Genomic DNA, 12,231 nt, shown 5'->3' with positions numbered 1-12,231 from the left:
GGATATTGGGGAACAACATCCTGAGGGATGATGTTTATACAGTTTTTCCTATGAAAACAATACATACGCACTGCTAGGAATCCAAAAATGTGTAGACAATAAAGGTCAAGAGTAATTCCAGAGCTAAACCTTGTTTAAGATTTATGGGGTCCTGTAGTACATACACTGTTTGGTAAAATTCTCACTTAACAATATAACTCTTACAATCTCCACATATTGATAAATGCGGGTCTGCATTACTACCAGTTTTTCATACCACCTTTAAGCAATGACCTATAATTACCTGGAATATGGTTATGATTTGTATTTATTTGATGGCTAAAGAGGATGAACATCTTTTTCACATTTATTGGCCATTTTTGTTTCTTTTCTGAAATGTCAATTCATATCCGTTGTCTAAATTTTAATGGACAATTCACTTTTTCCCTATTGACTGGAAAAATACCGATTTTATACATTATGGATAACATACAGCAAACACTTATAGAAGTCTTATATGCACCAAGCGCTGTTCCAAGTACTCGTAATGTTTACTAATTTAATTCCTATAGTAGTTCTATAAGATAAATATTGTTAAAATGCCCGTTTTATAGGGAGATGAACAACCTGAGGCACAGAATGGACAAGCATTTGCCCAGTGTTGTGTAGTCAGGAGATTGCAGAACTGGGATGTAAACTCAGCACTCTGGTTTCAGATCCTTGCTCTAAACCAGTAGACATTTCAATTAATGTTTTGCCTGACACAGATTTTACATTGCTTTTCCAACTTGTCATTTGTCTTTTAACTTTGAAGTATTTTCTTTAATTGGATTTTCACTTACGATCAAATCAATCAGTCATTTCCATTATGGATTTCAAGGTTATTTGGTTGGTTCAAGGGTAATGGAGAACGGACTGGAAAGCAGGGTAATGTATTTCACATGTACTTTTTCACACTTAAAAGAACTTGCGGCCGAACATAAGAAGAAAATGTCAGAAAGGCTCTTAGGGCTCTGGGGCCTTTAGCTGTTGATCTCCGCAGCGACAGGACCACAGCATGCGGGTGCAGTTCAGTCCTAGTGCCCCCTGACTCCACCCTGAGCACACCCCAATGGTCTCGCCACAGTCCTGCCACCAGGCCCCATTTACAACAACTTGTGGGCCAACCTGCACAGCACCCCCTAGCACGGGGCCCACAGGGGACAGCACCGCGAGCACAGCACCTAAAATGAACAGCACCCGTGTACAGCGCCCCCCGTCCCCTGAGAACGGCGCCTATAGTGCCTAGCACCTACGGTCCTGGGGCGCACGTGGATGCGTTCAGGGCCCCCGACCTCAGCCGGGCAGGGTGCCCTCCCACCGCACTCTTCCTCCGGGACCTCCCAACCCTGCCCATCTCCCGGGACCAGTTCATGCCCCTCCGGCTCCTTGCTCCCTGAACACGGATAAACCGCATCCTCTACCCCATCGGCTGCCCCAGCACCGCCGGTTTTTAAACCGCGCACAAAATGGCAAGACCGGCGGCGGGCGACCCGGGGTGGAGCGAAAGACGGCCTGTGATAACAGCGTCTGAAGAACTTCAACCCCTGGGACGGTCGGCAGACACAAGGGCCTCACCAATAAACGGGGAAACTGAGAGCAAGCAACCGCAGATCTGCCGGAACCGCGCAGCCCAGCGCTCTCTCAGCGGCTCCGAGACGGCGCCGTCCATCACGCGTGCAGGGCGTGGACACCGCCCTGCCACTCTCCGGGACGCCCAATAGAAAATGGGCAGCAGGCAAGGTGGGTGGCCCGGCCTCCCGCCGCAGCCGCCCAGTGTAGGGCGGGTCCAGCCATGGCCCTTTAGTGAGGTCCCTGCGAGCCCGGCTCGGCCGAAGTGAGAGGGCGCACCGCACGTCAGTCAGATGACCCGGCCAATGGGCATGCGCGCTGCCCTGATGCCCGCCTCCACCTCGGCTTCCCGGCGCCAGCGCTGTCTTCCCTCAGGCCACCTCGGCCCGCCCGCCAGTGCCTCCATCCGGGTCTCCGCGCGCGGATCTCGTGCTGCAGCGGCTGCCTGGCGCGGGGCGCGAGGGCTGGAGTGTCTCCGCGGCGGCCGGCGACTACCGGCGCCTTTCTCCGTGAGCCTGAGGTGGGTACGGAGGCGGAGGGCGAGCGCGGGCTCGTCGCCATTTTCCTTCCTTCAGGCCCCTGGCGTCAGTGGGAACGGAGAATTGTTGCAGGCCAGCCGGCGGAGGCGGCAGGCTGGGGCGAACGGGCTCTGAGCGGGGACCGGGGAGGCGGTGGCGCGGGCGGGGGATGGGCGCCGCGTGGCGTGCTTAGCCGGCCCCAGCCCCCTCCGCTTCCCGCCCAGCGCCTCACGGACCGGGGGAGGGGTCATTCTTCACATTCTTCCCCCCGCCCTTCCCCCCCAACTTCAATCAAACTTAGGCTGGGGAAGTCCCTCCCTCCAGCTGCGCACATTGGCCAGTGCCGCCTCCAACTGTGGCGTGACTGGCTGCAGGCGCCGCCAGGTCCCCCTTGCGTCACTTCCGCCATCAGGTTTGGGGGCCGGGAAGACCTTGGCCTTGGGGGCTGGGATGCAGGAGGAAAGGTGGGGAGTGCTGGGGGAGGGCCCGGGCGGGCGGGCTCTGGGCTGACTCCTTGACGGTCGTCTGCGAGGCCATGCGCCGCCTGCGTCCTGGGGCCCTGTGCGGGCCGGCCGGGTCTACCGTCCTTGTGGAGGGCGAGGCGTGCAAGCGGAAGTGGGGTCCTGGGGGACGAGCCCCTTTTGGGTGACCTGGGACGCAGCGCTGCAGGCCGCTGTCGGGAAGCGGGCTGACCGGCACGTGTCCCAGGGGGTTCCGGGCGACGCGTGTGTAACCTGTATGTTCTTGGCCAGCAATAGTTTTCGGTCTCCAGCTCTTAACAGTAAGTAGGGCTTGGTCTCCTGCCTCGTGTGTCAGAGGTGAGGCAATGTTTCGCTTACTCATTGGCTCTTTAATAGACGTCCCGCTTAGAGAGGGTTGGCAAACGGGGGAAGGGCATTGGAGACTGTCAGATAGCTGGAGTAAATTAAATTGGAAGATTGGATGACTTCCTTAACTTCACTGATAAATACTGCTTTCTTGGCACTCAGTTTCTAAAGTTAAAACCTCGTTTAGCAGTTCTTTATGTATGTATCTATTGGCCTGAAAATCGTGCAGTAGTTTAAGAACATTTAAGGTCAAGTTCTAAATTTATATGTAGGTTAGAAAATAAAATAGTTTATATCCAGGTCTTTCCGCTGTATGGTACTCAGGCCAACTTACAGGATATTAAGGAGTATGTGTAGTTCAGGAAGTAAATCTTGAAAGTTAACTGAGTGGGTTTTGTGATTCTTGTGAAACCTTAGTTTTGGGGAGTAGACAAATTGTCTTGACTTCTAAATCATTATGATTAAGTAGCATTATAAAATGTGTTACTTGTGTGTTGACAATTACAGTTGAAGTGGGAAAACATTTTACTGTTTTTCACTGACACCTGGAAGGTATTTATCTTGAACTAGGCCTTGGGGCCTTCCCGCTTCACCTGTTTTATTCCAGGTATTTTGTTTCTGTTACCATTAATTAGAATTTCTCAGTTGAGAGTATGGCACACTAGATTTTTGTGCCTTAAAAAAAAAGAAGCTAGTAAGTAATAGCTTTAGTAGTAGTGGGAATTGCTCAATATTGAGAGGTCTAAACTAGTTTTTCATACTGTAGGTCCTCTTTGGGTCATGAAATCACTTTAGTGGGTTGTGATCAGAATTTTTAAAAAATAAAATAGAAAATATTAGTGGTGTGTTACATGAAACTACTGATTCTGTGTGTATTCCTGCAAAATACCGTTCTCCAAGGATGTCAAAAAAGTTCACCAGTCCCTTCTAAACTCAGCGTATATAAATTTCACCTTTGTATTTGTCAGTTAAGATACTGACATTAAGAAGATATAAACACCTTCTAAAGGGTGTTTTCTAGTTTATAGCATTGATCTTTTCCAAGGAGTACTAAACGCTGACCTGCTAATTTATATTTGGTGGAACATGTTCCCATCCCTTTACTTTTTAAGAGTTGGGAGAAGTAAATTCGCTATCTGTGACCTGTGTGCATTTTAATCACTTAAGTTTTTAATAGTCTGAAAAGCTTTTATTGAGTACAGGTTGTTTTCACTCCCAGAATGTAATTGGCAGTGATTTTTTTTTTCCATGTCTAGATGAGAATAGAGTAATTCGGATCCCCAGTATTGAGTTGTCAACATTGCCTCAGGTGACCTTTGGTCTGGAGTAAGGGAAGCCTGGTCATAGCATGCCCTGTGTCTGGGTGGGTGTTCTAAGCATTGTACAGTCTTAGAACTAGCTAGCAGTGGACTTCATTAAATAGCCAGATAAAATGAGAGCCACTGCTTCTTTTGATAGTAAGTCTTCTTAAGCCTAGAGTGTAGTTGACAGTAGGACATGTCACTTTGGGCTAGTCACGTTTCCAGTGCTCAGTAGCTACAAGTAGCTAAGGACTACGGAGTAGATAATGCAATTCTAATGGATTTTTTAGCGGCTTTTCGAAAATGGCTTTCTCCAGCTGAGTATTTGCAGTTTGTAGATCACTTGAAAAAAGTTCCTTGTCTCTCTGCACAGCTTTATCTCAAATGTGAAATTGTATCAGGTATTTTCTTAGGCTTTTTCTAGGTCTGATTTTAAGTATTCTGAGGCAGCTGATAAACACTTCTGTTCAGTGTTATTTGCTCCTCAGCAATATTAAGTTTTAGGTGATCTGATTTAGAATGACATACTAATTATGATTTGGCAGAATTTTGTATACAGAAGGTAGGGTGTGCCTGCTTTTGGACTAGTATGGCATGTTTTAACAATTTGGAAGCTAGTTTGTTGAAAACAACTGACAAAGGTGAAATTTATATATTTTACTTTATCAATATATAACTATCAGAAAGCATATGAAAATGTGTTTTTAGGACTGTGACACTTAAGCTTACTTTTGGTCATAGACTTTGCAAATGTGATAAAAGGTATGGACTCTTGGAGAAAAAAATGAGATAAAAGGTATAGGCTTTTGCAGAAAAAGTATATGTACAATTGTGGGAGGGTTCCTGAAGCCTGTTATGGATGCAGGTTAAAAACCCTGACTTTGATGTATTGTCCATACAAGTGCGTTAAACATGGTATGCTTTCATACACTACAGTCATCTACCGAAATGTAAATGGATTTTAAAGTGTGGGTTACGGAGTGTGTTAATGATGGAACCCTTACTTGATGTAAATACGGATACAGACAAGACAAGCTTACTCATAATTAGTAAGTAGATTTGCCTCTTCATAGCACATTTTAAATTGACACAGCATGTTTTAAAATGAAAAGTATTTTTGACTATTGCAAGTATGTCCGGGATAATAAAACTACCGACTTGGACAGACTCTCAAATTGATCTAATTTATTAAGAGGAATAGTTACCACTTGTTGAGAATTTACTTCTGGGTCATTATGGTGCTTTGCATGTTCCCAGTCCTCAAAAGCCCGTGAGGTGTGAATGTTAACAGTTCCCTAATTGGGGATGGGAGAACTGAACCTCAGGGCAGTTTGTGTAACTTGCCCAAGGATACAGGCTCAAAGTTAAAACTCCTTTCTTGCACTACCTGTAGTGTTCTGTTGAAGCTGAAATCAGTGTCTGGTACATTTTGTCCACATTGAACTGTGACATATTCACTAATTTTCTGATGAGTAGGGGAGTAGTTCAAGTTACAGGTTGAGGCAGAAGGTGAATAAGGATAGAAAATGAATGTAAAAGTATGTTACTTAAAAAAAATTGATCTGAAAGATCAAATAATGTTGTTTAAGAACGTTTTAGTTAAAAATATAATATTGATGGTTGCAGCTACAAGGTAATGATCATCCACTATGCACTTTGCATTGAACTTGGTGCCTTCTGTGTTTTATTTCTTATCCCTCTCAACAGGCTAAGATTTGTCAAGTTTTTATAAATTAAAATAAGAAAGACCCAGAAACATGTTATCTTTGTGTCTAAAGACATGGTAAACGTGAAGCCAACATTCAGACACTGTCTCTGATTTGGAAAAACGCTGTAACTAGAGGAAAAAATCTTAAAAACTGTAAATTAAACACCAACTAGTTATCCTACTTCTTTCTCTGTCTCAGTAGCCAGGCATTATATAGTTGTGACCGTGTAGTGTAATGTGAAGGTTTTATTTAACCTTCTTAATATTTCCATGGGTACTCATAATCCGTAGATTATAGTATATGGATTGTATTGTTTCTGAAAGCTTGTTTAACTGAACATTGCTCCCGCTTAGCTGTTAGCTTTTAGTTTTTTTCCAAATTTTGCTCTAATAATTGTTTTCTAAATATCTGCAGGCTGAGAATCATCATAAAAATCATAAAATCAGTTTATTGTGTGAAATAGTAAAATATAAGAGTAAGCGTTAGTAATAATTTGAACAATGTTAATTTTTTTCATATTAGTAATTAATACTAATTACCTATGTATGAGTGCTACTTAGAAATATAAAATATTTTTCTTGCCATGGATTGTGGAGAGGTGGAAAACACTGGTCTAATAAGTAATGCTACATAGTAGAGATCTATTCCCCCCTTCCTGTCACTCATAAACACCCAACTTTTGGATGGTATTTGTATATATTTCCTCCAGAACTGAGGAGCATTTTAATACTCCTTCACATGTAAATTGCCAGATTGCTTTCTACCTGTGTGGTGTTTGTTTTCTTACAAAGTAAGCCTGCCATACTTGCCTGAATTGAAAAGTGAATACATTTTAGATTCTACCTTTATTTCGTTTTAGATACCTATGTTTGATGGGTCAAACATATTTTAAATGAGAAAGTTGGTTGGGATTGAGGGTTAGGGTAGAGATACCAGCTCGTTTTTACTGTTCACCATCATTCTTTTACAAGAACCATACCGGTTATGGGGAAAGATTTTGGCTTATAAAGGCTTGGTTTTTTTAGGGACAACTGTCATACATGTTCATACCTTGAATCATATGGCCTTGTAGAATTGAAACGGGCTCAGTTATAGTAAGTTTCAAGATCCAATTCTATCTCCTATAATTTGGGGCAAGTTATTAAACTTTTCAGCACCAGTTTCCACTTAACATAAAAAAGAGGTGTTGACGTAAAAAATACGGCAAACATCGAGGGCTTGACATGGAGCCTCTTGTATTGGATGTGAGGTAAATCCCCTATTCTTACAGATCATTAGTCCAGTGTATTGATGCTGCAGCTAAGAATGCTGAGGGGCTGGAATGGCGAGCACAGGGTTTCAGTGGTGGTGAGGAGGCAGGGCCGGGGTGTGAGCCTTGGTTTTGTTGACTCCACATGAGTATTGCTGCTGTCAGCATTTGTGTACATGTTTCTGTGTTTAGTTCTCGTGAATATACCTACGAGTGGAATTGCTGGGTTGTTCAACATCTTGATGAACTGCTAGACCTTCCAAACACCTGGGTCTGTACCATTTCACATTCCTACCATCATGTCAGGGTTCTAATTTCTCCACATCCTCACCAACACTAGTCGTCTTGATCTGTTTGTTTGGGTGTAGCTAGTTATTCTAGCTGGTCTGAAAATGCTCCCTGGTTTTGGTTTGGGATTTTGTAATGACTAATAAATGATGTTGAGTGACTTTTTATGTACTCAGCCATTTGTACTTCTGAGCCATATCTTTGTAGAAATGTCTATTAGAATCCTTTGCTGTTCTTTAAAATAGGTTATTTGTCTTGTTACTTTTATATATGGTGTGAGTTATGGATCCAAATTCATTCTTTTGCATGTGGATATCCATTTGTCCCAGCACTATCTGTTAATTGAAAAAACTATTCTTTCCCTGTTGAATTGTCTTGGCACCCTTGTTGAAAATAAATTGGCCCATTGTATGGGGTTTAATTTTGGACTTTCAATTCTGTTCCATTGAGCTATATATCATAAGAGTATTTAATATGGTTTAGATTCATTTGAATTTTAAAATTTGGGTTATAAAACTTAAACTGATCATATTGCTTAGTTCAGAAAGTACTGTGTAAAATGTCTCGGTCCTTGCCTTTCATCCCCACAGCACCTTTCAAGTTAAAGGAATTATCCCGATACTGATTCAGATCTAGTAGATTACCTTTGATATTCTGTTAAAAAGGCCACTTAATGTTTGTTGGCATGGAATACATGAGGTTAATTTAAAAATGAGATTATCTTCGTGTATTTTTTTTCTGTCCCTTTGTTGGTTTCTTTATGAAGGATAAGTGATTTTATGAATTTTCATTTCTAGCAACAATAAGAAAATGAAATGTTGATAATGGTCAATAGATATAGTAAGGTAATGATTTCTGAATCTTATAAATACATGGTTTTAGGAGTAGATTCAAATAACCAAGCATTTAAAATAATACTAACCTATATAGGAAATGAAAGCACTGCATAGATCATGATACATGTAGGAACAATTTAAATTGCTGGGATTGGAAAGTTCAGTTAAACTTAAGTTTGAATTAAATGAATGAAAGCGATTTAAAATTTTCATTTTTCCCTCTATTCACACAGGGGAACCAGGATCACCAAGGAGAGAGCCTTCCTGTGGTACTCAGCTGTGGTCCCTTTTCAACATTCACCCTGGACATTCTCTTCACTGTGGGATGAGGTAGTAGGTTGTATAGTTTTAGGGTCACACCCACCACTGGGAGATAACTATACAATCTACTGTCTTTCCTAAGGTGATAGAAAAATCTGCATCTCAGCGGCCTCATAGAAAGTAACTTACTGTGCAATATTTAAGGTTAACTTGCATAAAAATTCTGTAGGTGCAGAATTTCTTCTGGTTTGCACGTTGCTTTTCTTAGAACCCAAAAATACTGGCAAGTAGACTGGATGGGGCAAAGATACTTTCTGCTTCTCATTTCTGAATCTCAGAGTAAGTGTGTATTTTATTTTGATTGATGCTGCTAATTTTATGTTGCATTTTTCTTTTGAGAAAGATTGTGTTATCCTTCCAGAAGAAGTTTGCTCTGTCAGAGTGAGGTAGTAGATTGTATAGTTGTGGGGTAGTGGTTTTACCCTGTTCTGGAGATAACTATACAGTCTATTGCCTTCCCTGATGGGTGGACTTGCTGCCTTTTTTTTTCTCTGGATGATAGTAAAACTCCGAAGAATTAATTTTGACCTTGTTCTGTATTTAATTTATGTCAGTTGCTAATTTTCTGTGTTCAAGTACAGTGGACACAGCAATCCAGGTAACATTCTTACTTTTCACATACAGTATGTTTCAGAAATTTGGAATTAAAAATCTCAGAGCAGAGAACTTAAGTGTCTCAGGAAATCTTAATAGGGGACCATGCCCTTTTGGAATTTTAAATAGGTTAATCACCATATATCCTTCACATGTCCAGGGTGAGGCCCTGGGTAGTAAAGGTAAATAGACACTGGAAAGATACTGAGCTAAAATGGAGTCAGGTTGATTATGAGTCATTCCCTGGTTTGGGTTTTTGGGTCACCTTGGGCAGTGTTGTACCACTGCTTCATTGGTGTGTTGATGGGCCCAGCCCAGGTGATAGATCTGGGCCAAATTTATGCTTTTTATTTTATTCCTGGTATATAGATGGACACCCGCATGGTCCAGATTTGGTCTTTGTTAAAATTGGACATACAAATATTGGGGGGAATCTTACATTCTTTGGCTTAATCTTAAACTGACAAGTTGCACAGCTCACCTGCTCATTGTGTGACAAGTGTAGTCATGGAGCTCTGGTTTTCTGACATGGGCTGCCTTCAAGTGTGGGTATCATCACCACTTCACAGTGGGAAACTTATCCTTATCTAATTACTAAGGTGGTGGAGAAAAATAAATGCATAGCTTTTATTAAGGACAGAAGGAACCTTTTGTACCCTTGCCAGCCATGGTCAGTAAGTGAATCATATAGTAGAGAACAGCTACATTTTATAAAAACTCTTAAAGTACCTTTATGGAGAATGACAGTCTCCAAAGCTTGTTTTTGATGGTGACAAAAATTATGATCAGCTTTTGTTTCTGTTGGCCGTAATTCAGGGGGAAAAAACAAATGCCTGGGAAGGGCCTGTGGTACCTAGGAAACACATGGCACCTAAAGGAGACAGGCAGGAAATTAATTTGTCCCAGTTGATACTGGCAAGCAGGATTTATACATAGTGTCACCTAGTTTTCCAGTGTTATCAAGGGAGGCTGGAGATTTTATGGGTTTTGAGCTTTAAATTTTGGTAACACACTAAAAATTTAGAAGTCTGTGGCTCGAATATGTGATGGGCTGGTGGTAGGCCTCTAGGTTTGCATCTTCTGGTGCAATTGAACTTGTTCCTTTGTAACAAGGTTTGCTTTTAAGCAAATATATTTGTGTTTTTTACCAAGGTTGGATGGCCAGTCGCTTTTTAAAAGCACCTATGAAAGAATTCTAATTTGAATTTGAAATAAAACTTGAAGACTATGGCCTGTTTTAACAGGTTAATTTGAAGTGCATCTGCCAAGTAGAAGAACAGCCAAGAAAAGAAATGGGTTCCTAGGAAGAGGTAGTAGGTTGCATAGTTTTAGGGCAGGGATTTTGCCCACAAGGAGGTAACTATACGACCTGCTGCCTTTCTTAGGGCCTTACTATTCCACGGTCACCTGTTTCCTTGCTCCCGTGCTTTGGTGTAAGCAGAGTTCCTTCTGCAGGTTTTCTCATAACTGAAAACGTTGCAGGAATGCCAAAGGAAGCAGTGCTTGCATTAGTGATTTATAGACAACAGATGGTAACAACAGCAATTATTAAAAGTCACCTAAGGAGAATGGAGGACTGGTGTATGCCTAGTTGCCTATGTTCACTTGAGGTTGTTGGAAAATTTTGGAAAGCGTAGGTTTTTTGTTTTTGGTTCAAGTTCCAGTTCCTGATTTACAGATTGCCAGCTGTTTCTCCCTTTGTAGCCTCTATTAAACCTCAGAGAAGGCATTTAACAAAGCTATTGAAATATTTGCTGTTCCCTATACTGTATTTGTAAATATTTATCTTGCTAAGTTTCTGGGTTTCTGTCTTCTGGACTTAAAATTTGGGTCACTTCTTAGGGCGGTTCTGCATATTGTGTGATCCATCATCGCCTTGTGTGCAATCCTGGGATTGAATCTGTTAAATGTGTACAAGGGCTGCATAGTGAAGTCAATATAATTTGTTAAATGCCTTTTCGGTAAAAACACTTGAACTTTAAAACTTGGGCTTTTAAAATTCTTCCACCTCCATCCCTGCAGAACTACATATATATATATATTTTAATGTATGAGTGTTTAGACTTGCTTTAAGATCTGTGAAAATGCTTAATGTTATTTCTAATTCGGAGTAACCTGCTGATTATATTATTCACAAATGTATATTAATTACTAAAACTAACATAAGCCATATCTTGCTCTTCTGTTTTTGTAAATGCTTGTGTGTCTTTGTACAGTCCTACTTTTTGGAATGATTCTTATTCTTTGAATCGCTTAAGCAGACACTACCTTGCAAAAACTGGCTGCAATTCCCCAGTCTGGTTCATTTACTGAGCCTGCGATGTGTGTACCTTAGCATCCCATGGGTAGATTTATTTCAGAATATTTTGAGCAGTAATATATTTAAAGGGCTCCAGAGTGGAAGGGTTGAAAAGGAATTCAGTGAAATTTCCCACCTATCCTCTACTGCTTAGAGACTCTTCCACTGGGAGGAAGGTTGGGAAGTGAGCTCTAGGCATGTTCTACACCTCTGATCAATTGGGGCTTTAAATTTCCTCTCTAAGTGGAGGTGGTTGGGTGTGGCTTCCAAGATACTTTTTATATTTTGCAGTCCTTTAAAATTAAAGATTTCAGTTGAGTGACAAAATTGTATCAATTTCATGTACACTGGTTTGATTGAAAATGCATAGGAAAATCAAAGTAAAAATGACACTGGCCATAGTAGGATTAGGGATGATATTTTAATATTTCGAGTGTTCCCTAGTTAAAAGTATTGTAAACTATCTCTGTCTTCCTTATCAAAGTATTTGGGCTACGTCCGCCAGCCCTCATTCATTACCATGTTAGGTTGAACTGACTTCTAGGGTCTCCCCATTTTTCCTAGTTTGCCTTCCACTGTTGGGGTCTTGTTGGGAGGGGAGCTGAGAAGGTCCTCTGAGAGCTGGACATGAGTGCCTTCAGCAATGATTGGCCCCTCTGAAGTGAGCGTTTGCTGTATTCTGACTCCTTGGGATTCTGA

At 41.7% G+C, this 12,231-nt stretch overlaps 1 long non-coding RNA gene across 1 annotated transcript; it reads left to right on the top strand.

Annotated features, from left to right (window-relative positions):
- The first annotated feature begins 1,701 nt into the window (after positions 1-1,701).
- On the top strand, positions 1,702-11,859 carry LOC118918287 (uncharacterized). Its single transcript, XR_005027084.2, has 2 exons — positions 1,702-2,110; positions 8,552-11,859. It is a non-coding gene; the product is annotated as an uncharacterized LOC118918287 (long non-coding RNA).
- Positions 11,860-12,231: the final 372 nt, after the last annotated feature.

The sequence above is a fragment of the Manis pentadactyla genome, chromosome 3, assembly GCF_030020395.1.
Source record: "Manis pentadactyla isolate mManPen7 chromosome 3, mManPen7.hap1, whole genome shotgun sequence".
Classification (NCBI taxonomy): domain Eukaryota; kingdom Metazoa; phylum Chordata; class Mammalia; order Pholidota; family Manidae; genus Manis; species Manis pentadactyla.
Note: the sequence above shows the minus strand (reverse complement) of the source record. Positions and strands in the feature narration are given on the sequence as shown.